Source organism: Thalassophryne amazonica, chromosome 14, assembly GCF_902500255.1.
Source record: "Thalassophryne amazonica chromosome 14, fThaAma1.1, whole genome shotgun sequence".
Taxonomy (NCBI): Eukaryota; Metazoa; Chordata; class Actinopteri; order Batrachoidiformes; family Batrachoididae; genus Thalassophryne; species Thalassophryne amazonica.
In genome coordinates, this window is record NC_047116.1 from 37,712,249 (window position 1) to 37,736,829 (window position 24,581).

Below are 24,581 nucleotides of genomic sequence, written 5' to 3' on the forward strand. Positions count from 1 at the left end.
ATGAGAGACTGCACAAGATTACCTTTGAATATTTGTCTATACATAATACAAAACCATGAATCTCACATTTAGATTTTTCTGTTTGTATCTTCTACTTGGGTGACATTGTAAAGCTTTTTATGTCTCCACACATAAATGTCTTCCTGCCACCTTATATCCGCAATCACTGTCTGGTCCATGCACCCGTGCATTCGCTAATTGCTTTGAACACAACACAACAGTGATGAATCAGAACAGTGGCCTTAGTTCAGGCTAAAGACAATGATTCGTAGCAACATTTTGCTTGGTCTTTTCAAATTGGGAGAATAAAAAAAATATATATATCAGCTTCCCAAATTAAATAAGAGAATAAAAAACCCAGCAGATTTTGAATGGTACTCAAGAAAAAGTGCATCTGTCTGATACCAATGTTGTACACAGGAATTAAGGTATTGTGCTTTGAGTAATTTGCATAAAAGCATTTGATTGACATTTGCCATTTACAGCTTATATTACTTCATATACTGGCAAGTCTCTGGCAACAACACTAAACTCTCACACAACCCAGTTATTTCAAGCTAAAGATCTGGTTCTGTTCTATTTGATCCATCATTAGTTTGCTTGAGGGAGAAAACACGTCTGAATTGTGAGAATCTGATATTCTTGCCCCTCAGCAAATTTTAACAACGGCTCATAGCCTGCAGGTATTCACTTATTTCCTGCCGACAATAGAAACACTTTTCTTATCTAACATTCACAAAATTGTGCATTTTCTTAGAAACATTGAAATATATATTACATAACCATATCTAATCTTTTCGCAGTTGTAATATTTTTTATTGTGCTGTTGACCTGTTATTTTATAGAATTTAAAAAGTAGAAACTTTTACGCAAATTATGAATTGTCCTGTACGATAATATTTTAATTATCCCCACAACAAATATGAAACATTTAGTTGTGTCTAGAATTTCAAATTTGAAATCTGTTTTTGAGATTATTTGTTTTGTAATATATTTAATTAATAAGTGAATTAATCTCTTATTATTTTAAATCTGGCCTCTGTATAAAAGTACTTCATTTTAGGTGCACCCTTGTTTTCACTCAGGGTGGCCACAGCAGATCAAGGTGGGTCTGCATGTTGATGTTGATTCATATCCTGATAAGAAAGAACTGATTAAATTTTCAAGGTCAAAGTCAGGAAAAATCTTGGAAAATTGGAAAAATCCCTATCCTTTAACATTGAATGAATTTTCAAAAAAATTCACAACTGTCAAAATAGATCATATTTCATTCATATTTGAGAGTGTTATGTAGGATGGTATCCTTTATTGACTGGCAAAGTTTGATCCAGATCTGATACAAATTACACATTTTGTGGCCATTTAAATTTAACATTGAAAATCCCATTTAATGCATATTTTACATTATATCTTTATCAAACGTGCCCCAATCACTCTCATATTTGAAGGTTAGGTGCAGACTGCCACTCACTATCAACTGAGAGTTTGATCCAGATCTGATCCAGATTGTATAATTTGTGGACAATTGAATTTAATATTGAAAAGCCCATTTGGTGTACATTTTGCATTATATCGCAATCAAAAGTGCCTCTGTCACTGTGATTTTTCTGTTATGCATTTGCCAACACCACCAAAATTGGATGGAAGTTACAATATTATGTCTCTTTGTCTCTCTTCCAGTTATCAGTCGAAAACCAAGTGCCAAAAAGCACTGACAAATAACTAATAACTAATGTTCTGTGAAAATTATCTGCAAAGGAATTCAGAAACTGAAAAACAACGTGACAACACCACAAAAAAATAAATTCAGTTCAAGTACATGAACTAAATACATACTCCTGACTTTGATCACATCTAATTTAGCTTATGAGAACCACTTCTAATAGTTCTTTGACCTTGAAAATTTTTTTCCAAGGTAAAAAGTTGAGAAATTGGAAACTAGTGTTGACGGTGGTTTATGCTCTACGAGTGTGGTGCTCTCATCTTTTCTTCTTTTCATTCCTTGAAAATTATCACAGTTTGATGCCTACAAACAACAAATCCACAACTTGTGGGTAAAGTCAAAACCTTCATGATATGAATCTAATGTGTGCGCCATTTCTTAAATTCTAGGTCTGATTCGGAGGCCCTCTTCCTCTTGGCTCCAGTAGCTTCTTGACAGTCCTGGTAAACCACTTGAACTAAGAAGAAGAAAGATTTTCTTGGGTTTTCCTTCCTTGACTCCTAATCCAAAGTCCAGCATCATCTAAACAGGTAAGGAGGTTTGAGTTTATGTACATTTGTTTTACAGTTAACAACTGAATCAGAGCAAAAGTTACAAGAAAGTCTAACAATAAGGTAAAAGGACATATAACATATAAGGTTTGAGTTTCTTTTTAAATATCAACCTCGTACCACTAACATCTAGTCCAGATTTTCTGTTCATACAGAACCTCTTGTCATAAAGACTAACTCTGCATTAACTTGCCTTTTCTAACTATTATTATTGCTGCATTGTGTCACAGCCATTACGTTCAAAACACACCTCTGAAGTGAAGCATAGTTGATCCTGGTTTGTACTTGACTAGGAGACCAGGTTTCTGCACAATGACCTTAATATATTAATGCAAACAAGAGATTTCTGATGTCTGCCAATCCGGACCCAGATCACCTCCAAAATTGAATGGAGTATTCCATGCCCTAATATCTTATCTGTGGTGCACATTTGGTGAGAATCTGTGAAGTAGTTTTGACGTAATCCTTCAAAGACTATATAAAATGAAACTTGATCCAGGATCTGGATCCAGATCACCTCCAAAATTTAATGGAGTCTGACATGGCCTAATATGTATCTGTGTTGAAACTTTCGTCAAAATCTGTGAAGTAGTTTTGACGTAATCCTTCAAAGCGTATATAAAGTGAAATCCTGATCCAGAATCCGGATTCGGATCTGGGTCACCTCCAAAATTTAATGGAGTCTTCCATGGCCTAATATGTATCCATGGTGAAAATTTGGTGAAAATCCGGGAAGTAGTTTTTATGTAATCCTTTAAGGGAATCTTGATCCAGAATCCAGATGACCTCCAAAATTGAGTGGAGTCTTCCTGGATCAGGATTCATCATCTCCAAAACTTAGGGCCCTTTCACACATAGTATGGCTAAGTACAAATCAGGGGGAATCATGGTGGAACAGATCGTATGAATGAACCATGAAAACATCGAGCCAACGGGCAGGTGTCAACGATGCCTCTGCGATGGTTTAGTGCATGCGAGAACACAGTGTGAGCAGCTGCAGCATGTGTAACCACATCGTGCAGCTGGTGTGAAAATAAAAAAATAAAAAATACATGCCACCCACGGGATTCGAACCTGTACTTTCCAAAGGTTTACCACTGAACTACCATCACTGGTGCGGGAAAATGCCTGATATCAAGAAGGACATTGACGTATTTAAAAAACACACATGATAGAAAAACACCGCATTACTGAATCCCTCTTATCAAGGGGACAATACAAGTATGATTCGTCTGTTCCTCTGTAAATGACCCATGGTCACAGATGTATAGTCATGAAATGACATGAATGAGAAGCAGGGTGCTCTTATCATGTCTACATCTGTTGGCGGCATGTCCAGCCAGCGCCGCGAGTGTCCTGCCTAACACGCGTGTCTTGTGGACGGCGTGCCGCAGGACAGATGCCGCGCCATGTGGAACAGAGCTCACATGGGTGATGTGACATTCAGATTGCCCGCTGCGTGTTATGATCTGCCGGTCCGTTTCACCTGGGGTAGCCTGTCAGTGTGCACGATGCGCACGATCGCTGATATATATCACAATAATGATATATGTTTTTATGTATGTCCACATGAGGACAATGAGCAGACTCACGCGCATCACAGTGAGCAGTTGTTAGTTCATGTCCGTCCAAACACGGTACGTGTTCCCCAGCCATGACGTCCAGAACCACAGATCTCTACAGCTGCTCCTGTCGGCGGACACATCTCCTGTCAGTTCAGCGCACACACCAATGTGTCACTGTGTCAGTTTGCAATGCTACACTCTTGAGGCACTTAGACAAATTGCACATCCAGCTCGACAGTGATTGTCTGCTGACTGTTGTCTGCTAATAGTGTGAATGGCCACACATTTTCTAAGTGCCAAGTGAGCGGTGTTAGATGTAGGGCTGCAGTTATCGAATATTTTTGGAATCAAATATTCTATCGATTATTTTATCGATTAATCGAGTAATCGGATAAAAAGAACCTTTGTGTTTTTAAACAATATCAGTAGTGGCAGGGCGCTCCCTAAAGCAGTGGCACAATGTTTCTGTGCCATCATGCAGATTTTTAAGTTTAGGGTGTTCCCTCTCTGTTTTGCCGGGTTATTAATTTTTTCATAATAAGAGTTTTAGAGCTTTGCCAAACCATAAGCCCAGGCAGTCTGTGAAATCTTCAGTGTGCATTCTTTTTCCTTCTTATTGCATATTTCATTTGCACTTTTTATTACTGTGATTTATTCAGTGTTTAGTGTATATTTATACGAGGTCTGTTAGAAAAGTATCGGTCCTTTTTATTTTTTTCAAAAACCATATGGATTTGAATCACGTGTGATTGTATCAGCCAAGCTTGAACCTTCGTGCACATGCGTGAGTTTTTTCATGCCTGTCGGCTGCGTCATTCGCCTGTGAGCAGGCTTTGTGTGAGCACTGGTCCACCCCTCTCATCGTTTTTTCATTGTCAGAAGAATGTCTGAAGGACTTCCGTTTTGTTGCATTAAAATTTTTTCAGAAACTCTGCCAGACAACCAGCTGGAAACCATTTCGAAGATTCGGTTGGCTTTCGGTGAAAATTTTATGGGCTTCAGAGAGATTAAGGAGTGTTACTGCCGCTTTAAGGACGGCCCACAGCGCTGGAGGGCGCGCCGCGCTCTGAGCCGCGATCGACAGGCTGAAACAAGCTAATCACTTCCAAATTTAAGGCTCTGTTGATGCAGGACGTCGTGTAACTAGCAGAGAAGTTTCATAAAAGGTCAGGATCAGCACTTTATCGGCACATTCCACTGTTAAAGGAGATTTTGTAATGAAAGACGTGCGGACGGATTCGCGCGGCGGGACAAAAAACACCTCCGTGTTGGAAACCATTCGTAAGATTCAGACGGCTTTCGATCGCTTTTCATTCGAGTGAGTATCCGAGAAATTGTTTAACAGCTGGGCATGTTCCAACTTGTCCTGTAAGGCTTCCAACACGGAGGTGTTGTTTGTCGAGCGCCATGAGCGGCTGCGTCCTGATGCGCGAATCCGTCCACACGTCTTTTAATGCAACAAAACGGCAGTCCTTCAGACATTCTTCTGACAATGAAAAAACGACGAGAGGGGTGGACCAGTGCTCACACAAAGCCTGCTCACAGGCGAATGACGCAACCGACAGGCGTGAAAAAACTCACGCATGCGCACGAAGGTTCAAGCTTGGCTGATGCAGTCACACGTGATTCAAATCCATATGGTTTTTGAAAAAAATAAAAAGGTCCGATACTTTTCTAACAGACCTCGTACATGCTGTACAGAGTGTAGCTCAAACCAAAGTCAAATTCTTTGTTTTCTGTGGATACTTGGCAAATAACAGAGCCTTTGAAAAACGGCTGTGGATTGCAGCGTTTCCACAAAAGCTGCCTGTTGATGAAAACTCTTACCAAATCTGAATGAAAGCTTTTTTAATCATTAAAGTGTGTGCGTCCTTTCGCTTCATCTGCGGAGGTGGAGAACGGCTAGTGGAGCAAAATGTGTTTTTTTTAAATATATACAAACACACTGCTTCACTTTAAATGCGCAGTAAGTCCGTTTCAGATGATCTGCGCGGACCCTTTCTCTTAAAAGGCTTTATTTTACTCAGCGTGTGGCTTTGCAAACTTTTAGCATTGCCTGCTACATTGATTAGCGCTATGGTCTTCTTCTGTGTTTTTTGGGAGTGGTACAGTGCCACATACAGGCCTGGTGTATGTACTACAGCTTTAAACGAAGCCTCGAGGCAAAGAATTTGCCTCGACCATTTTTTGTAATCGAATTATTTGAATTGCTTGATGAATCGTTTCAGCCCTAGTTAGATGTTCATGTGTGTCAACAGGAATTTGACCGACACCTGCCGCGAGAGTGTCCGATGGACTCTTACAGCGCACACTCTGTCGTTCAGCTGCTGGTGTGTGCAGATAGTTGTAGCAACAGGTGTACAACAGGTGCGATTTTGCACATAATGCATAGGATTTCTGCTTCATGTGCACTTCATGCACAATTCGACCACATTCGTACTATGTGTGAAGGGGTCCTTAATGGAGTCTTCCATGGCCTAATATGTATTTGTGATGAATATTTTGTCAAAATCCATGAAGTAGATTTAACGTAATCCATCAAAGAGTACATAAAGAGAAATCTTGATCCACAATCCGGATTCGCATCCAGATCACCTCCAAAATTTAAGGGAGTCTTCCATGCCCTAATATCTTATCTGTGGTGCAAATTTGGTGAGAATCCATGAAGTAGTTTTGACACGATCTTTCAAAAACTATATAAAATGAAACTTGATCCAGAATCTGGATCCGGATCCAGATCACCTCCAAACTTTAATGGAATCTTCCATGGCCTAATATGTATCTGTGGTGAAAATGTGGCGAGAATCCGTGAAGTAGTAGCCAAATATGTTTTTATATATATTCACGTGAGGACAGCAAACACACACGCGCGTGCCTGTCAAAACACGGGATGTGTTCTGCAGCTATGACGTCCCGGACCAGAGATGTCTCAACAGCTGTTGGCAGCCAGCCACGCCCCCGACCATTTAGCGCACAGACCAAGATGTCACTCTGTGATCAGATGAGAGGTGCCTCGCCTGCGGGGGGAGCGCGAACCACACGCACACGTGTTGGGGGAGCAGTGCGCAAACACACACGTGTTGTGGGGGAACTGACACTCTGGCACTCAAATCTGTTTTTGCACCAGCTACCAGCTGAAGCAAACATTATCTGTCAGGGACTGAGGTGAGATCAGCTACAGGGTTAAACAATGTCTCCTTGTCCAGTGGACTTTAAAACATCTCCCCAGTGAAGTGCAGATGACATCCATTGTGAAAGTGCAGGTTTTGTGCAGTGTTGTTCAGGTTTGCCATTCCCTTGTGCCGTGGCTCTTTTGTATGCAGGTCTCACATCGGTTTATTGGTTTTAAAGCTTCCATTATTAAACACCTCTCTGACTAAAACACACTATACGTTCCGCAGTATGTTTAAGTGCTCTGTCAAACCCATATGAAAGATAATGGTCTTTTTAAATTTTGACATCGCTTAAAAATGGGGATCAAACTGATAGTACGCTGTCACTCAGCGGTGTCACGGAGGGATACGGTGCATTATATTCAGAATTAATTTCAAGAAGAATAGCAGACAAAACTTCACTTAACATCACTTTTGTTCATCTGTCTGTCACCCAACAAAGAGGTAAAACTCATGCTCTGAGCTGGCTGACACTTGTAATGTAGTTTGACTTTATAGTCTTGAAGGTGAAACCTGGCTCAAAAACTATGAGGCTCTGAGGAACTCCAGGTCATAAGAATACAGTATGAATGATTATTGTGAGCAAGCTGATTTAGTGCATCAGATAAGAGAATATTTAGAGCAGAATCCTGCAAATGGTGATAAAAGCATCAAATTCGGCACAAATACTCCTTAGACATTTCTCTTTTAAAAGAACCGATTGCCCACTTGAAGTTTCAGTCGGCGGTCCGGTAGAGGTCAATTGAAGAATTACACAGGGGTCAAAATTAAAAGATGCTCCAGTCATATTGAAAACTATACCATATTATTTGTCTGATCACAAAGATTCCAAAAAGGTATAGTTTGGACTATCTGTGACTGAATTCTATGAAGTTATTGGATAAAAACAGCAAGAATGGTGACAAAGGTCCAGTGTCAGTTTGTACAGTTGTCAAAAGTTAAAGTTGCTCCAATTTTGGTAAAAAAAAGTGATGCACATTATTACTTGAGTTAACCGTGTTTTTAAAAAGGAATAATTTGGACAATGTATCATGCTTAGTTATCACGTTATGACGTAACATATGTCACATGTCAACCATCACAGAATCCAATGGACGTTTACCTTGTTTGACTTTTACTTTGGAGACCAAGCATTCAACACTGTCCCAACTATTCCATTTATTAATCCTTTATTAATTAGCTCAACCAATAATTTGCATCACTTTTTACCAAAGTATTTGTGCCAAATTTGATGCTTTTATCATTATTTGCATGGTTTCAGTTATCTGCTGTACTATTAGAATTGAGGCATTATGAAGAAATCATGCATTATTAAGCACAAGGACTGGCATGGCATGTATCCATGCTCGATTAAGTGCAGTGAAAAAACAGCCAGTCAAACCTCTAATAGGTCTAACCATATGAAGAACCACATCCATTTACAAGCTTTGGGATGTGGTAAATGTCCATCAGCAGCAGAAAAAAAGGAAACTATAGAACAGAAGACAGAGAAAGTGACTGAGAGAATGCCTGTTACCTCCACAGATAAATAGCTATGTGGGCAGACGTACATGTGAGTGCACACTGCTTTGAGCGGTGAGTGGGAAGTGGGTACTGAGTGGGAAGAGAAGAGCTGCTTTAGTGAGAGACGATCAGCTCCAAGGCCCAGCTGAAACAAAAGCAGTCACGCATTCATGGCTTCACTTTCTTTCTGTCCTCACAGAACTCAGACAGAGCAGCAGGTACAGTGAGGCAAATAAGTATTTGATCCACTGTTGATGTTGCAACTTTTCCCACCGACAAAGAATGGAGAGGTCCATACTTTTTATCGTAGGTACACTTCAACTGTGAGAGAGAATCTTAAAAAAAAAAAAATCAGAAAATCACATTGTATGATTTTTAAATAATTAATTTCCATTTTATTGCATGAAATAAGTATTTGATCACCTACCAACCAGCTGGAAGTTTGTCTCTCACAGTCCTGTTAGTTTTTCTTTAAGAAGCCCTCCTATTCTGCACTCTTTACCTGTATTAATTTCACCTCTTTGAACTTGTGACCTGTATTATATACACCTGTCCACACGCTCAATCAATCACATGCCAACCTATCTACTACAGTCAAGACCAAAGAGTTGTCTAAGGACACCAGGGACAAAATTGTAGACCTGCACAAGGCTGGGATGGGCTACAGGACAACAGGCAAGCAGCTTGTTGAGAAGACAACAGCTGTTGGCGTAATTATTATAAGGTGGAAGAAACACAAGATGACTGTCAATCTTCCTCAGTCTGGGGCTCCATGCAACATCTTGCCTCATGGGGTAAGGATGATTCTGAGAAAGCCCAAAACTACACTGGAGGACCTGGTCAATGACTGGAACCCCAGTCGCAAAGTTTACATTAGTAACACACGACTCCATCATGGTTTAAAATCCTGCAGGGCAGCAACGTCTCCCTGCTCAAGCCAGCACATGTCCAGCCCCATTTGAAATTCACCAGTCCAGATCATCTGGATGATCCAGAGAAGACATGGGAGAAGGTCTTGTGGTCAGATGAGACAAAAATTGAGCTTTTTGGTATCAACTCCACTCGCCGTATTTAGAGGATGAGAATAACCCCAAGAACAGCATCCCAACCATGAAGCATGGGGGTGAAAACATTATTTTTGGGGGTACTTTTCTGCAAAGGGGACAGGACGACTGCACCGTATTGAAGGGAGGATGGATGGGGTCATGTTTCATGAGATTTTGACAAACAACCTCTTTCCCTCAGATAGAGTATTGAAGATGGGTCATGGCTGGGTCTTCCAGCATGACAGTGACCCAAAACACACAGCCAGGGCAACTAAGGAGGGACTCAGTAAGAAACATTTCAAGGTTCTGGAGTGGCCTAGCCCGTCTCCAGAACTGAACTCAATAGAAAATCTTTGGAGGGAGCTAAAACTCAAAACCTGAAAGATCTGGAGAAGATCTATATGGAATTGGACCAAAATACCTGCTGCAGTGTATGTAAAATTGGTTAAAAAACTACACGAAACGTCTGACCTCTGTAACTGCAAACAAAGGTTTCTGTACCAAATATTAAGGTCTGTTATTCTATTGTATCAAATACTTATTCCATGCAATAAAATGCAAATTAATTATGTAAAAATCATATTTGATTTTCTGATTTTTTTTTTTTTTTTTTAGATTCTGTCTCTCACAGTTGAAGTGTACCTGCCATATAAATTACAGACCTCTCCATTCTTTGTAGGTGGGAAAACTTGCAAAATCGTCAGTGGATCAAATACTTATTTGCCTCACTGTACATGAGGGTTTTAGTGGACGGATGGACGGACAGATGGATTGTGTTTGTCTGAGAGTGGTTTGCTTCATGCGATCTCTGAGAAGGTGAATATTTTGTCATTTTAGTTGAGTTACAACCCGGTGCACTGCGGCTGATTTCTTGCCTGGTGGTGTTCAGTGTGGAGTTTTCCCACACCACTCAGAATGTTGGGGTTTTTTCCAGAGCTCATGGACTCAAGGCTACTTCAGCCACGCCCACGATCTCCTGTGTGTGGCTGAAGTGGCCTTTTACAATAACGAAATATTAAAACTCTTTCCCCTTTGTATTTATTTTTAATATTCTCAAACATCTTTGAATAGTTTTAAACTATGATCCAAACAAGTGCAACAGCACCAAATAATCATAATAAATAGTCACAGTCACAGGTGTCTTGAATGCTTCCTTGATTTACTCAGTATTTGGGCTCCAGCAGCTTCCATTCAACCCTCACTATGTCGTGATTGGCAGGTGTCATGGCCGTCCTCCTTGATCTGCTGAGGTATTGGGCTGACTACAATCAGCCCAGAGGCTTGAAATTCGGTGAATGACTCTGAATGTTCAGAGTTTTGTGAAAGTTTTTATTGAAAAGTGACTGTGACGGTGGCTGCAGCATGAATGAGGTGGATTATTTATTTTGATATAATGGCTGAGTGGACGTCATGGATTATTCCTCCCATTTGTGTTGCATTGCATTTAGAGTGCAATTTGGTTCCATACGTTTGGTACCGGTGCACTCTGCATGCACGTGCACACACACACACACACACACACACATACACATACACACCTACACACACCTGCACACACACCTATACACAGACACCCACACACCTGCACACTCATGTGCACACACCTACATGCACATACGCACCTGCACACACACAACGTACGCGTGCATGCACACACAAAACAAATCCACTGCGCTATAAGCCGTCTGGAGGCTGTTAACAGGAGTTTAGAATGACAAGCTGGACTTTTTTTCGCTGCACTGAGGAAGTATACAGTCTTTTTTTTTTTTTTTTGTAGTACACGTGTGCACAAGCGCTGTCCTGCACATGAGACAATGACACAAGCAAGACGACGATTTGATTGAGCTAACTGATGGTGCTAGTTCCTGTAACACACACACACACACACACACACACACACACACACACACACACAGATACAAATCCACTCTGCTGTAAGCCGTCTGGATGCATGAAGAGCTGTTCAGATGAAAAGCTGATGTGATTTTTGGCTGGACTGAGGAACTACACAAAGTCTGTTGTTTTTTTTGTTTTTTGTTTTTTTTTTTAAATGGAAGTACAAAGTCAGTGCACAGCATCACCGGACTACACGTCACAATTTGGACTCCTGCTTAAAGTTTGTGTTGGACTTTAGCAGCAGTGGAACAACAAAACGTAAGTCCCTTTTCTGTTGTTTCTAAATTAATAAAATATCAAATGACCTAGGATCTATTTTAGCCGTTATATAAACAAATAATGAATGTTTTTACATTTTTTCAGTGGAATGAATATTTAACTCGGTGAAAGCTGGAACATATCACCTCGTTGAATGGTATGTTCCAGCGTTCACCTCATGAAATATTTGTACCATTGAACTCATAAACATTCATTATTTGTATAATGAATGTTTAATGAATGAATGTATAATGAATAATGAATGAGCCTGTTCAGTGTATGACAGTGGACATGGAGGAGGGCGATTAACCTGTTTGTATCCCAGAAAGGTTACGATGTGAGTTTTAAATAAAGTAAGACCACTTTTCCCGGCTCTCTGTCTAAAGGTGTGCACCCACATGAACCACTGGGGTAGTCGATCCACAACACCCGACTCGCAAAATATAGCTGATTGGTCTTTATTGTGATGGGAATCCATACCATAATAGAATGTTTTATTAATGAATGTTTTAATTGTTAAACCAAAAATCCAGGCATTCAGCCACATGGGAAGTGTAGAAATACATAGTTTATTACTTTGTGTTTTAAAGGAAAATAAAAATAACAGGGAAATCATCCAAACTGTCAGGGACACGGGAGGTGTGTCATCTGCAGGAAGCATGAGACAATGAATGACAGGAGTGAAGAATGTGGAAAAACACTGTGAAAAGATACATCATATCAAGCAACTAAAGAAGCGCTGTGACAAACCTAACTTGTAACACATAAAAAAGACACAAAGATGTGTGGTGATTGTGACATGAATCTGCTGTGAAGTTCACCAGGTGACAGGACCGTGCACACAAACACACACACAAACAGACCGACAGACAGCTAAGACAAACGACAAAGACGCCTTAGTGAGTATAACCTAAAACAAACCATGAATAAATAAATACACACAAGACTAGTGCAGAGAAACTAAGCGGAACTGAAAGTGGCTAAAGAATGAAACAAATTAAAATTGACCACAAACCCCCCAGAAACAACAATTAACAGATGCACAAAAGACAGGGACAACACAATGACAAGAGGAGGACAAATGGTGGAGCATGACACTTTTCTTATTTAATCTACATTTTAATAAGGGTAAACACTGGTCCAAACAAGGATTTCCATCATAGCTGTACATTACACTGCTTAATGCAGACTATGAAGCAGCCCGTGCATGTCTGAGAGGGAGAGGGGAAGAGAAGTTGGAATTAATCACATCACATCTTAGCCTGTTGTATACCCTTTAGAGAGCCTGTAATATATCTGTAAATTATTAATCACTTAGTGGGAACTCTGCCACCTGGCATGTGGGTATCTGCAGGTTTCTGGTTGAGCCGTGCATCACAGTGCGTCTCTTCTGTAATGACCATTGTTTTTTGCTGTGAATAAAAAAATTGTTTTATTCAAGACATAATGTTTAACTCAATATGTTGCAAAATGGTTAGGATAAATCAGTTGCAGTTTCACTTGGTAGTTGTTACATGTTCTGTAGTGCATCACTAGTGGAATGTTTTTTTTCCTGACATTTTAGCATTCATATCCTTTAGCATATCAATCCATCATTTTAGAAAATTTTGTTTTTGTTTAAAAATGCTATGTGTTAATTTGTACAGAAAGAAGTAATCAAATGGTGTGAGTGAGGGAGTTTTTTGTTGCATCAGATCATTTTGGGTACTTCTGCATATTGTTGTAGAGTACTTCCTATGAGAAACTGTTGATGCTGTGACTTGGTATCTCAGATGTGATACTGGAGTTGCTGCAATGTGAGCTACTCCGTCGATCACTGTTATTGTTTATGTACTGTTTTTCTGGTGTGTGCTGCTTGGTTGACAAAACATCTGTGGTAGCAGCACACAGGAATAGAAGTTCATTTTGAGACATTTAATTACACTCAACAAAAATATAAACGCAACACTTTTGGTTTTGCTCCCATTTTGTATGAGATTAACTCAAAGACCTAAAACTTTTTCCACATACACAATATCACCATTTCCATCAAATATTGTTCACAAACCAGTCTAAATCTGTGATAGTGAGCACTTCTCCTTTGCTGAGATAATCCATCCCACCTCACAGGTGTGCCATACCAAGATGCTGATTAGACACCATGATTAGTGCACAGGTGTGCCTTAGACTGTCCACAATAAAAGGCCACTCTGAAAGGTGCAGTTTTGTTTTATTGGGGGGGATACCAGTCAGTATCTGGTGTGACCACCATTTGCCTCATGCAGTGCAACACATCTCCTTCGCATAGAGTTGATCAGGTTGTCAATTGTGGCCTGTGGAATGTTGTCCACTCCTCTTCAGTGGCTGTGCGAAGTTGCTGGATATTGGCAGGAACTGGTACACGCTGTCGTATACGCTGGTCCGGAGCATCCCAAACATGCTCAATGGGTGACATGTCCGGTGAGTATGCTGGCCATGCAAGAACTGGGACACTTTCAGCTTCCAAGAATTGTGTACAGATCCTTGCAACATGGGGCCGTGCATTATCCTGCTGCAACATGAGGTGATGTTCTTGGATGTATGGCACAACAATGGGCCTCAGGATCTTGTCACGGTATCTCTGTGCATTCAAAATGCCATCAATAAAATGCACCTGTGTTCTTCGTCCATAACAGACGCCTGCCCATACCATAACCCCACCGCCACCATGGGCCACTCGATCCACAACATTGACATCAGAAAACCGCTCACCCACACGACGCCACACACGCTGTCTGCCATCTGCCCTGGACAGTGTGAACCGGGATTCATCCATGAAGAGAACACCTCTCCAACATGCCAAACGCCAGCGAATGTGATCATTTGCCCACTCAAGTCGGTTACGACGACGAACTGGAGTCACGTCGAGACCCTGATGAGGACGTCGAGCATGCAGATGAGCTTCCCTGAGACGGTTTCTGACAGTTTGTGCAGAAATTCTTTGGTTATGCAAACCGATTGTTTCAGCAGCTGTCCGAGTGGCTGGTCTCAGACGATCTTGGAGGTGAACATGCTGGATGTGGAGGTCCTGGGCTGGTGTGGTTACACGTGGTCTGCAGTTGTGAGGCTGGTTGGATGTACTGCCAAATTCTCTGAAACGCCTTTGGAGACGGCTTATGGTAGAGAAATGAACATTCAATACACGAGCAACAGCTCTGGTTGACATTCCTGCTGTCAGCATGCCAATTGCACGCTCCCTCAAATCTTGCGACATCTGTGGCATTGTGCTGTGTGATAAAACTGCACCTTTCAGAGTGGCCTGTTATTGTGGGCAGTCTAAGGCACACCTGTGCACTAATCATGGTGTCTAATCAGCATCTTGATATGGCACACCTGTGACGTGGGATGGATTATCTCAGCAAAGGAGAAGTGCTCACTATCATAGATTTAGACTGGTTTGTGAACAATATTTGAGGGAAATGGTGATATTGTGTATGTGGAAAAAGTTTTAGATCTTTGAGTTCATCTCATACAAAATGGGAGCAAAACCAAAAGTGTTGCATTTATATTTTTGTTGAGTGTATATTTGCTTGAGTTAAACATGACTGTTAATTCATGACTTTCTTTCTTTCGATTTCTTTTCAGCCTGATGATTGACAAAAATATGAAGAAAGGGTCAAAGTAGTGACATCATTGCGATTGCTGTATTTGTTAGTCTGCCCACCCGATATCACCACCAGCCACCAAGGGTGATAATATGGCTTACTGTGCAGTTAATTGTGCTGACCATCGAAGACATCAGTGCTCCAGTATTTCCTCTGAGTAAAACTTTAGTATTACTGAATTTGTATGTTAGCACCATTAGCATTGTTAGTAGGTATTGATAGCTTGATGGCATTAGGCCCATTATTGGTGCAACTATTACTTAGGCAGTATATAGGTCATAATCTGTTTTACTCATTTAGATTTTATGGTACTACTACTCTTAGTGGTACTGCTTATTGTTCTGGTACTTTAACAGTTTTCTTATCTGTACTTCTTGCAGAAACAAGAATCAAATTAAGAATAGCGTTAACAATGCTTTATTTTATATGTACCATTTAACAGTCAAGTGCAACCACACTTTTGAACATTTAATTCTGTCATCTCATCTCACACACACACACACACACACACACACACACACACACACACACACACACACACACACACACACACACACACACACACACACACACACACACACACACACACACACACTTCCTGGGAAACACAGAATGAGACCTGAGCCAGCTGGTTCAGAGGCACTCTGCACCCAGTTGTGCAAACACACAGACAAATGCGCACACAGACAGTGAGAGAGAGCATGAGACAGAGAGATGTTACATGTGACAAGAAGCCTTTTCTTCAACGGGGCTTATCTGTACTCCGGTCTTTAATAATTTTGGACCAGGGCCCAATTAATACCGGGTTTTGGTACCCATCCCAACTGCCCGGTCAAACAAAAATGAGTTAAACACATTAACCAAGGTCTGCATGTTAGTGTTAGCTTATTTGGAAAGCTGGGGGTGTGTTCAGACTTCATTTGATCTGCTCAGGTCATTCTGCTCTACACACGCGCTACCTCTTTACCTACTTATGGGTTGGCCAGGACTTAGGGGTTAACCAAATAGTAAATAAATGGTAAATGGACTGCATTTATATAGCGCTTTTACATCTGCATCAGACGCTCAAAGCACTTTACAAATAATGTCTCACATTCACCCCGATGTTAGGGTGCTGCAATACAAGGCGCTCACTACACACTGGGAGGAATAGAGCATTAAAGAGTTTGACTTCGTGTGCACATGCTCCTTATCTTCATCTCTGTTATTTGTGGGAGCGTCATAGCACCACATACAGGCCTGGTATATATATACTACAGTGTTTTCAGTGGTTTTGTGTGTACACAGATATTTATTGTTCCTCCAGAACTCTAGCGTTACATTTGTTTTGAGAAGACACAGCTTTTCCTTTTTCACATGGGTGTTTCCGGCGTAAATTTTCTGCACTACAGAATTTCTACATGCACACTTATAGAACTGTGGGACTGGGGGGATATTTAACATGAAAACCTCAAGCTTTTATATAAGTGTAAAAGAAAATAGCAGATTTTGTGCAATATGACCGCTTTAAAGATAAAATTATCTAACATCACTAAAACAAATGACATTACAATATTTTAAGAAGTTACAAGTTAGTGCCTGTTGTCCAGCTCTGGTTATCTGCTCATCATATAGATCCTTTCTCTGCTGCCACAGAGGATTGGTGCATCAGCATCAGTCTACCCCCTGGCAATGTGCCGGAGGCATTTTGCCAAGTGCAACAGACCTGCTGTCCGCCAAGACACAAGTCATCTGACTTGACTGTATCACCATTCTCACACACAGTTACTAGACTAATTGTCTTTGAAACATATGTATATAACCCGATACTGTAACTGATCAACACTTCTTTCCACATGTGACATTACTTCGTGTTTACACTGTTCTTGCATTGTAAACTACAGGAGCAATTATTAATCACTTATTAAATTAATCAGCAACTATTTTGATCATCTCTTAATTTTTTTTCCAGATAAAATATGAACATTCTCTGATTACAGCTCCATAAATGTGAATGCTTTCCGGTTGGTTTATTTTGCTACTTTCTTTGCTCCTCTGTTGTAGTAAACCGACAAGACATTTGAAGGCATCATCTTGGGCTCTTGTAAACAATGATCAACATTTTTCATCATTGTCTGAGCCAAACAACTAAACGATTAGTCAATCATTTTCTCAATCGATTATGAAAATAACCATTAATTATAGTCCAATACTAAAACATCCACACTGTTTTTCTCACTGAGATTTTGCCTTACGTTCTTGCATCATAATAGTTGTTTAACTTTCTACATTTTTACCTGCATCTGTGTTTATCTGTCTGTCAAATGAGGTAGTATGACCAGTGCAGCTCTTGACTTCTCGTGATCTCTTGACTCATTTGAATTTTCATGAAGCTTTTAAACAATAAAATCCCCACATCCTGTGTTTTTGGCTGTAACCAACAGGGGGTGCTGTTTCCTCCATTTGCACATACATTAAACATGGCCATGGGCTGCACAAAGGGGTTCCATGATGTCACACCCCCACTTCTTTCCCTTCTCATGCTCCACCAATGTCACCCTGTGCCTGGCTGCCAGTCAGAATAGACTTGGTGTCCTTGAACATCATTCACATCATCAAAGTGGCATTATTCACAAAATCAACAAATCACAAATCACCCTACTACTATGAGGCATAGTAGTAGGGTAGCAGTCTCATCTCTGGAAAGTGCTCCTCAGTGCAGACATGAGTGGCAGAAGAGAAACTGTGAATTTACAATCCAAAAATACTTGTGTTACTGTTGGACAGACACTGAGAGGTTTTTTTTCCCTAAAAAGATGGTGTGAAATGTTTTTTGCTGCGGAGTGTGTGGGGAATCATTCTTCACTCTCATGTTCCCTCCAGAGTTGAGGCATGCTGTATTTTGCTGACTCCCCAGTGTCAGTTCATTTACCCTGTCAGAGTTGACAACTTCAGATTCTATTCCGTTGTACGTATTCTCATTGTGCACACACTGTTTTATTGAATATGTTGTGAAGTTCATCATTTTCTGTCTGAGTTACTTGCTCTTATTGTGTCCAGCGGACATCTTTTAAATCTTTGAGTCTATGACATATTTTCCCTCCATGTACTCCAATAAACATGGCTCAAAGCATTTGGTACTTGATTGCTATATCACCAACCACAGCCCATCCTGCACTCAACATGAATTCTTTTTTAAAAGCATTCCATTGTTTTGTGATTACCTGTGGATGAATAATGGGAAAAAAAATGAAAAAAGGACAACTTTGACAACTGTACACCTTGGGTAACTGGCCCAAGTCTAACAACCATACAGTTGGACAGGAAGCACCAGCACCCTAAAGACTTGTACCTTCTTTCTTCTGCAAAGATTGTGGCATTGCCAAACACGTCTGTCCATGAACTATTCACAGCTGTCTCTCATTCTGTAGGCCGAGGAACCAGACACATGAATATCACTGGCGTAAGTGAATGTCTCTACAAGTTCGACCCTTTCACCACATACAAATTCACTTTTGATGGCTGTGTCCAGGAAGTCATTAAAAGCCTGGATCTTAGTCTTGATCCAGGACAATCGCAAACCTAGACACTCCATTTCCTCAGTCAGTGTTCACATGCCACACTCAAGGTATCCATTGATTCCAGAAACAGCACAGCATCGTCTACATAGTCAAGACAGTGGTTTCCACAACCCTAGCCAACACCAGGTCCATCCAGGCACTCAACACTGTGGGACCCAGAACACATCTCTGATATGTGCCAGTATTTGCAGGGAAAAAAATTAAATGATTCTTCTCCCACTCTACACAGAACTCACAGTATTTTTGCAGAGGGTGTCCCAAAAAAGTGCCACAAAAATAAAGCCATAGAAAATCTGTATACTTTTGCATACTAATATCTGTCATATGTCATCTTGAAGCTTATCTCAGGGAACTTTATCTCTGGTGTTTTGTAAGAGTTTGTAAGAGTTTTGGCATTCACAAGATGTGCAAAATCAGTTTGAAACTTCTTTACAATCCTCCATTGTCTTTCTGTCTTGAGCTTTTCTAACTGCAAAATGACATTGATATTCTCGATACGTTTGCACGATCGATTTGGTCTCAAAGTAGAATTCCACCAGTTTCCCTTTTTGCTTGATTGTAAGTGGCATCCTTATTGGATCATCTCAAACTACATCAGAAGAAATTCCTCACATATGTCTTGATTGTCGGAAAAAAACATTTGAGGTTAGCCATTGCAGAATTAGAGCCAAATGATTTTGTGGCACTTTTTTTAGGACACCCTGTATGTACAATTGTGCTCAAAAGTTTACATACCCTGGCAGCATATAAAAATTTTTTTTGGGGGGGGGGGGGGGGGGGGGGCATTTTTCAGAGAATAGGAATGATAACACAAAACCTTTTTTTTCACTCATGGTTGAATGAATGAATGAATGAATGAATGAATGAATGAATGAATGAAAACTGTTTATTTCGAACATTTGATACAACAACAATTACAAGATAGCTCAGTAAAGACAACAACAAAAAAGTTCCTACTGTGTACCCAACATGTCCGAAAAGGGGTAGGGTGAAGCATCAGCTTATTTATCCCTACCCCTTCTTCCCCACAACCAGTAATACCCTTTGCCACATATACACATAAATTCCTACACACCTAAACCGATATCAATATATATATATATATACATATATATACACACACATACATATACACATCAACATACACATATATACACATATACATATATACACATATATATACACAAACATAAATATACACCTACACATACCTACTTACATACAAAATACTATATATTTACAAGCCGAAGCAAACAACAAAAACACCCTAACCCTCATTACCCTTCCTCCTCCCTATACCCAGAAAAAACCATATTTTTGTACCGCTGTTTGAACTGGTTCATGCTTGGACATTGCTTGAGCCCCACTCCCAATCTGTTCCACATCCTCACCCCACAGACAGAAATACAGAAACCTTTTAATGTTGTTCGTGCCCACTGATGCTTTAAATTAAATTTCCCCCTCAGACTGTAATCCCCTGATCTGTTAAAAAACATATTTTTAATATTTGCTGGAAGTAAATTGTTTATTGCTTTATACACAATTTGTACTGTTTGAAAATGAACCAAGTCTGTGAATTTTAAGAATTTGGATTGTAAAAATAGTGGATTTGTATGATCTCTATAGCCAGTATTATGAATAATTCTTATAGCTCTTTTCTGCATTACTGACAGTGATTGTGTTGTACCTTTATAAGTATTACCCCATACCTCTGCACAGTACTGTAAATATGGTAAAACCAGTGAGCAGTAAAGAATGCGGAGTGAGTTGTGGTCCAGAATATGTTTCGCTTTGTTTAGAACTGAAATGCTTCTTGACAGTTTACTTTGTATATGTTTTATATGAGTCTTCCAGTTTATCTTATCATCTATTATCACCCCCAGAAACTTATTTTCATGTACCCTTTCAATATCTACCCCCTCGACTTGTAACTGAACCTGTATATCTGTATTACAATAGCCAAATAACATGTATTTTGTTTTACTTAAGTTTAATGATAATTTATTTCTGTCAAACCATATTTTCAATTTTCCCATTTCCATACTGATCCTCCTCAGTAACTCCTGCAAATCCCCCCCTGAACAAAAAATGCTTGTGTCATCTGCAAATAATACTAATTTTAATATTTTGGAAACATTGACAATATCATTTATATAAATTAGAAACAGTTTTGGACCCAATACTGACCCCTGTGGGACGCCACAAGCATTGTCCAAGCATGATGATGTATATTCCCCCAACTTCACAAACTGTTTTCTGTTACTTAAGTAGCTTCTCACCCAGTGCAACACCAACCCCCTAATCCCATACTGTTCAAGTTTATTGATTAATATGTCATGATTAATTGTATCAAAAGCCTTTTTAAGATCTATAAATATTCCAACTGAATGTAATTTGTGGTCTATGGCGTTTGTAATCTCCTCAACTGATTCTATTAATGCATGGTTAATGGTTAGTGGTTGGGTGAAGCCATTTATTGTCAAACAGCTGTGTTTTCTCTTTTTAAATCACAATGACAACAGAAACTACCCAAATGACACTGATCAAAAGTTTACATACCCCAGTTCATCATACCATGTATTGCCATCATTCCTATTCTCTGAAAAATGGCCAAAAAAATCTAATATTCTGCCAGGGTGTGTAAACTTTTGAGCACAACTGTAAATATGCTGGCTATGATGACTAGTTACTGTGTGAAAATCTAAAGCCCCTCACACAGAGTAGGCATATGTGTGTGGCGTGCATGATTGGTGGAGAGGAAGCAGAGATGCAACATCGCTCGAATACAAGTGAAAAGACGATAACTATCTCATGTGGAATCTCACTGAATTGGTCCACCCGACACATGCACGCATAGCGGCCGACTGCTGAATGGCATCTGGAGTGGCTGCAAAAATTACGGCAACAAATTTTGAGCAGTCTGCAGACATATTGTGCGCTGTGAGCCATACGTGAAAATCGAGCAGCATTGGTGCGATCTTTGCAGGTGCAAGGATTTGCGCGGGAATCCCACGCAGCGCTCTCACATTTCTTTAGTGACACTGGCGCGGATTAAATGGCCACACATTTGGATGCTGTAGCTCCTCTGAAAAAGAGAGCCTTAAATCAGAAGTGCCTGACTCCGTGGTATAACTCTTAAACTCGCAGCTTAAAGCAGATAACCCGTACGTTGGAGAGGAAATGGCGTCTCACTAATTTAGAAGATCTTCACTTAGCCTGGAAAAAGAGTCTGTTGCTCTATAAAAAAGCCCTCCGTAAAGCCAGGACATCTTACTACTCATCACTAATTGAAGAAAATAAGAACAACCCCAGGTTTCTTTTCAGCACTGTAGCCAGGCTGACAAAGAGTCAGAGCTCTATTGAGCCGAGTATTCCTTTAACTTTAACTAGTAATGACTTCATGACTTTCTTTGCTAATAAAATTTTAACTATTAGAGAAAAATTACTCATAACCATCCCAAAGACATATCGTTATCTTTGGCTGCTTTCAGTAATGCTGGTATTTGGTTAGACTCTTTCTCTCAGATTGTTCTGTCTGAGTTATTTTCATTAGTTACTTCATCCAAACCATCAACATGTCTATTGGACCCCATTCCTACCAGGCTGCTCAAGGAAGCCCTACCATTATTTAATGCTTCGATCTTAAATATGATCAATCTATCTTTATTAGTTGGCTATGTACCACAGGCTTTTAAGGTGGCAGTAATTAAACCATTACTTAAAAAGCCATCACTTGATCCAGCTATCTTAGCTAATTATAGGCCAATCTCCAACCTTCCTTTTCTCTCAAAAATTCTTGAAAGGGTAGTTGTAAAACAGCTAACTGATCATCTGCAGAGGAATGATCTATTTCAAAAGTTTCAGTCAGGTTTCAGAATTCATCATAGTACAGAAACAGCATTAGTGAAGGTTACAAATGATCTTCTTATGGCCTCAGACAGTGGACTCATCTCTGTGCTTGTCCTGTTAGACCTCAGTGCTGCTTTTGATACTGTTGACCATAAAATTTTATTACAGAGATTAGAGCATGCCATAGGTATTAAAGGCACTGCGCCACGGTGGTTTGAATCATATTTATCTAATAGATTATAATTTGTTCATGTAAATGGGGAGTCTTCTTCACAAGGTTCTGTGCTAGGACCAATTTTATTCACTTTATACATGCTTCCCTTAGGCAGTATTATTAGAAAGCATTGCTTAAATTTTCATTGTTACGCAGATGATACCCAACATTATCCATGAAGCCAGAGGACACACACCAATTAGTTAAACTGCAGGAATGTCTTACAGACATAAAGACATGGATGACCTCTCATTTCTTGCTTTTAAATTCAGATAAAACTGAAGTTATTGTACTTGGCCCCACAAATCTTAGAAACATGGTGTCTAACCAGATCCTTACTCTGGATGACATTACCCTGACCTCTAGTAATACTGTGAGAAATCTTGGAGTAATTTTTGATCAGGATATGTCCTTCAATGCGCATATTAAGCAAATATGTAGGACTGCTTTTTTACATTTGCGCAATATCTCTAAAATTAGAAAGGTCTTGTCTCAGAGTGATGCTGAAAAACTAATTCATGCATTTATTTCCTTTAGGCTGGACTATTGTAATTCATTATTATCAGGTTGTCCTTGAAAAGCCTTCAGTTAATTCAAATGCTGCAGCTAGAGTACTGACGGGGACTAGAAGGAGAGAGCATATTTCACCCATATTGGCCTCTCTTCATTGGCTTCCTGTTAATTCTAGAATAGAATTTAAAATTCTTCTTCTTACTTATAAGGTTTTGAATAATCAGGTCCCATCTTATCTTAGGGACCTCTTAGTACCATATCACCCCAATAGAGCGCTTCGCTCTCAGACTGCAGGCTTACTTGTAGTTCCTAGGGTTTTTAAGAGTAGAATGGGAGGCAGAACCTTCAGCTTTCAGGCTCCTCTCCTGTGGAACCAGCTCCCAATTTGGATCAGGGAGACAGACACCCTCTCTACTTTTAAGATTAGGCTTAAAACTTTCCTTTTTGCTAAAGCTTATAGTTAGGGCTGGATCAGGTGACCCTGAACCATCCCTTAGTTATGCTGCTATAGACTTAGACTGCTGGGGGGTTCCCATGATGCACTGAGTGTTTCTTTCTCTTTTTGCTCTGTATGCACCACTCTGCATTTAATCATTAGTGATTGATCTCTGCTATCTTCCACAGCATGTCTTTTTCCTGATTCTCTCCCCTCAGCCCAAACCAGTCCCAGCAGAAGACTGCCCCTCCCTGAGCCTGGTTCTGCTGGAGGTTTCTTCCTGTTAAAAGGGAGTTTTTCCTTCCCACTGTCCCCCAGTGCTTGCTCATAGGGGGTCGTTTTGACCGTTGGGGTTTTTCTGTAATTATTGTATGGCTTTTGCCTTGCAATATAGAGTGCCTTGGGGCAACTGATTTGGCGCTATATAAATAAAATTGATTTGATTTTGATTTGATTTGCACTGTGCACGTCGGCCAAGGGTGACCACCGGCAAGCAACATTCAGCTTAATTCCCACTTCTGTCCTCAGAAAAATAATAAATAAATAGATAAATACAATGAATCTGGTTCGTGCAGCTCATGCGTCCAGCCCAGCATGCATGCACTTTGGGTGTGCGCCAACAAGGATCTTTAAACTTAAATCCACCTCTGTCCTCAGAATAATAAATAAAC

General features: G+C 40.1%; 1 protein-coding gene and 2 long non-coding RNA genes across 3 annotated transcripts in view; 2 read left to right on the forward strand and 1 right to left on the reverse strand.

Annotated features, from left to right (window-relative positions):
- Positions 1 to 1,346, forward strand: part of LOC117524046 — a 7,376-nt gene extending 6,030 nt beyond the window's left edge. The window contains exon 3 of the long non-coding RNA XR_004564686.1: positions 1,332 to 1,346. This is a non-coding gene — a long non-coding RNA (uncharacterized LOC117524046). The remainder of the gene's footprint in view (positions 1 to 1,331) is intronic.
- The window catches only part of LOC117524045, a 28,284-nt gene extending 26,026 nt beyond the window's left edge, over positions 1 to 2,258 (reverse strand). The window contains exon 1 of the long non-coding RNA XR_004564685.1: positions 2,173 to 2,258. This is a non-coding gene — a long non-coding RNA (uncharacterized LOC117524045). The remainder of the gene's footprint in view (positions 1 to 2,172) is intronic.
- The window catches only part of map2 (microtubule-associated protein 2), a 235,391-nt gene continuing 212,979 nt past the window's right edge, over positions 2,170 to 24,581 (forward strand). The window contains exon 1 of the mRNA XM_034185765.1: positions 2,170 to 2,253. The gene's annotated coding sequence lies outside the window, so the exon portion shown is untranslated. The remainder of the gene's footprint in view (positions 2,254 to 24,581) is intronic.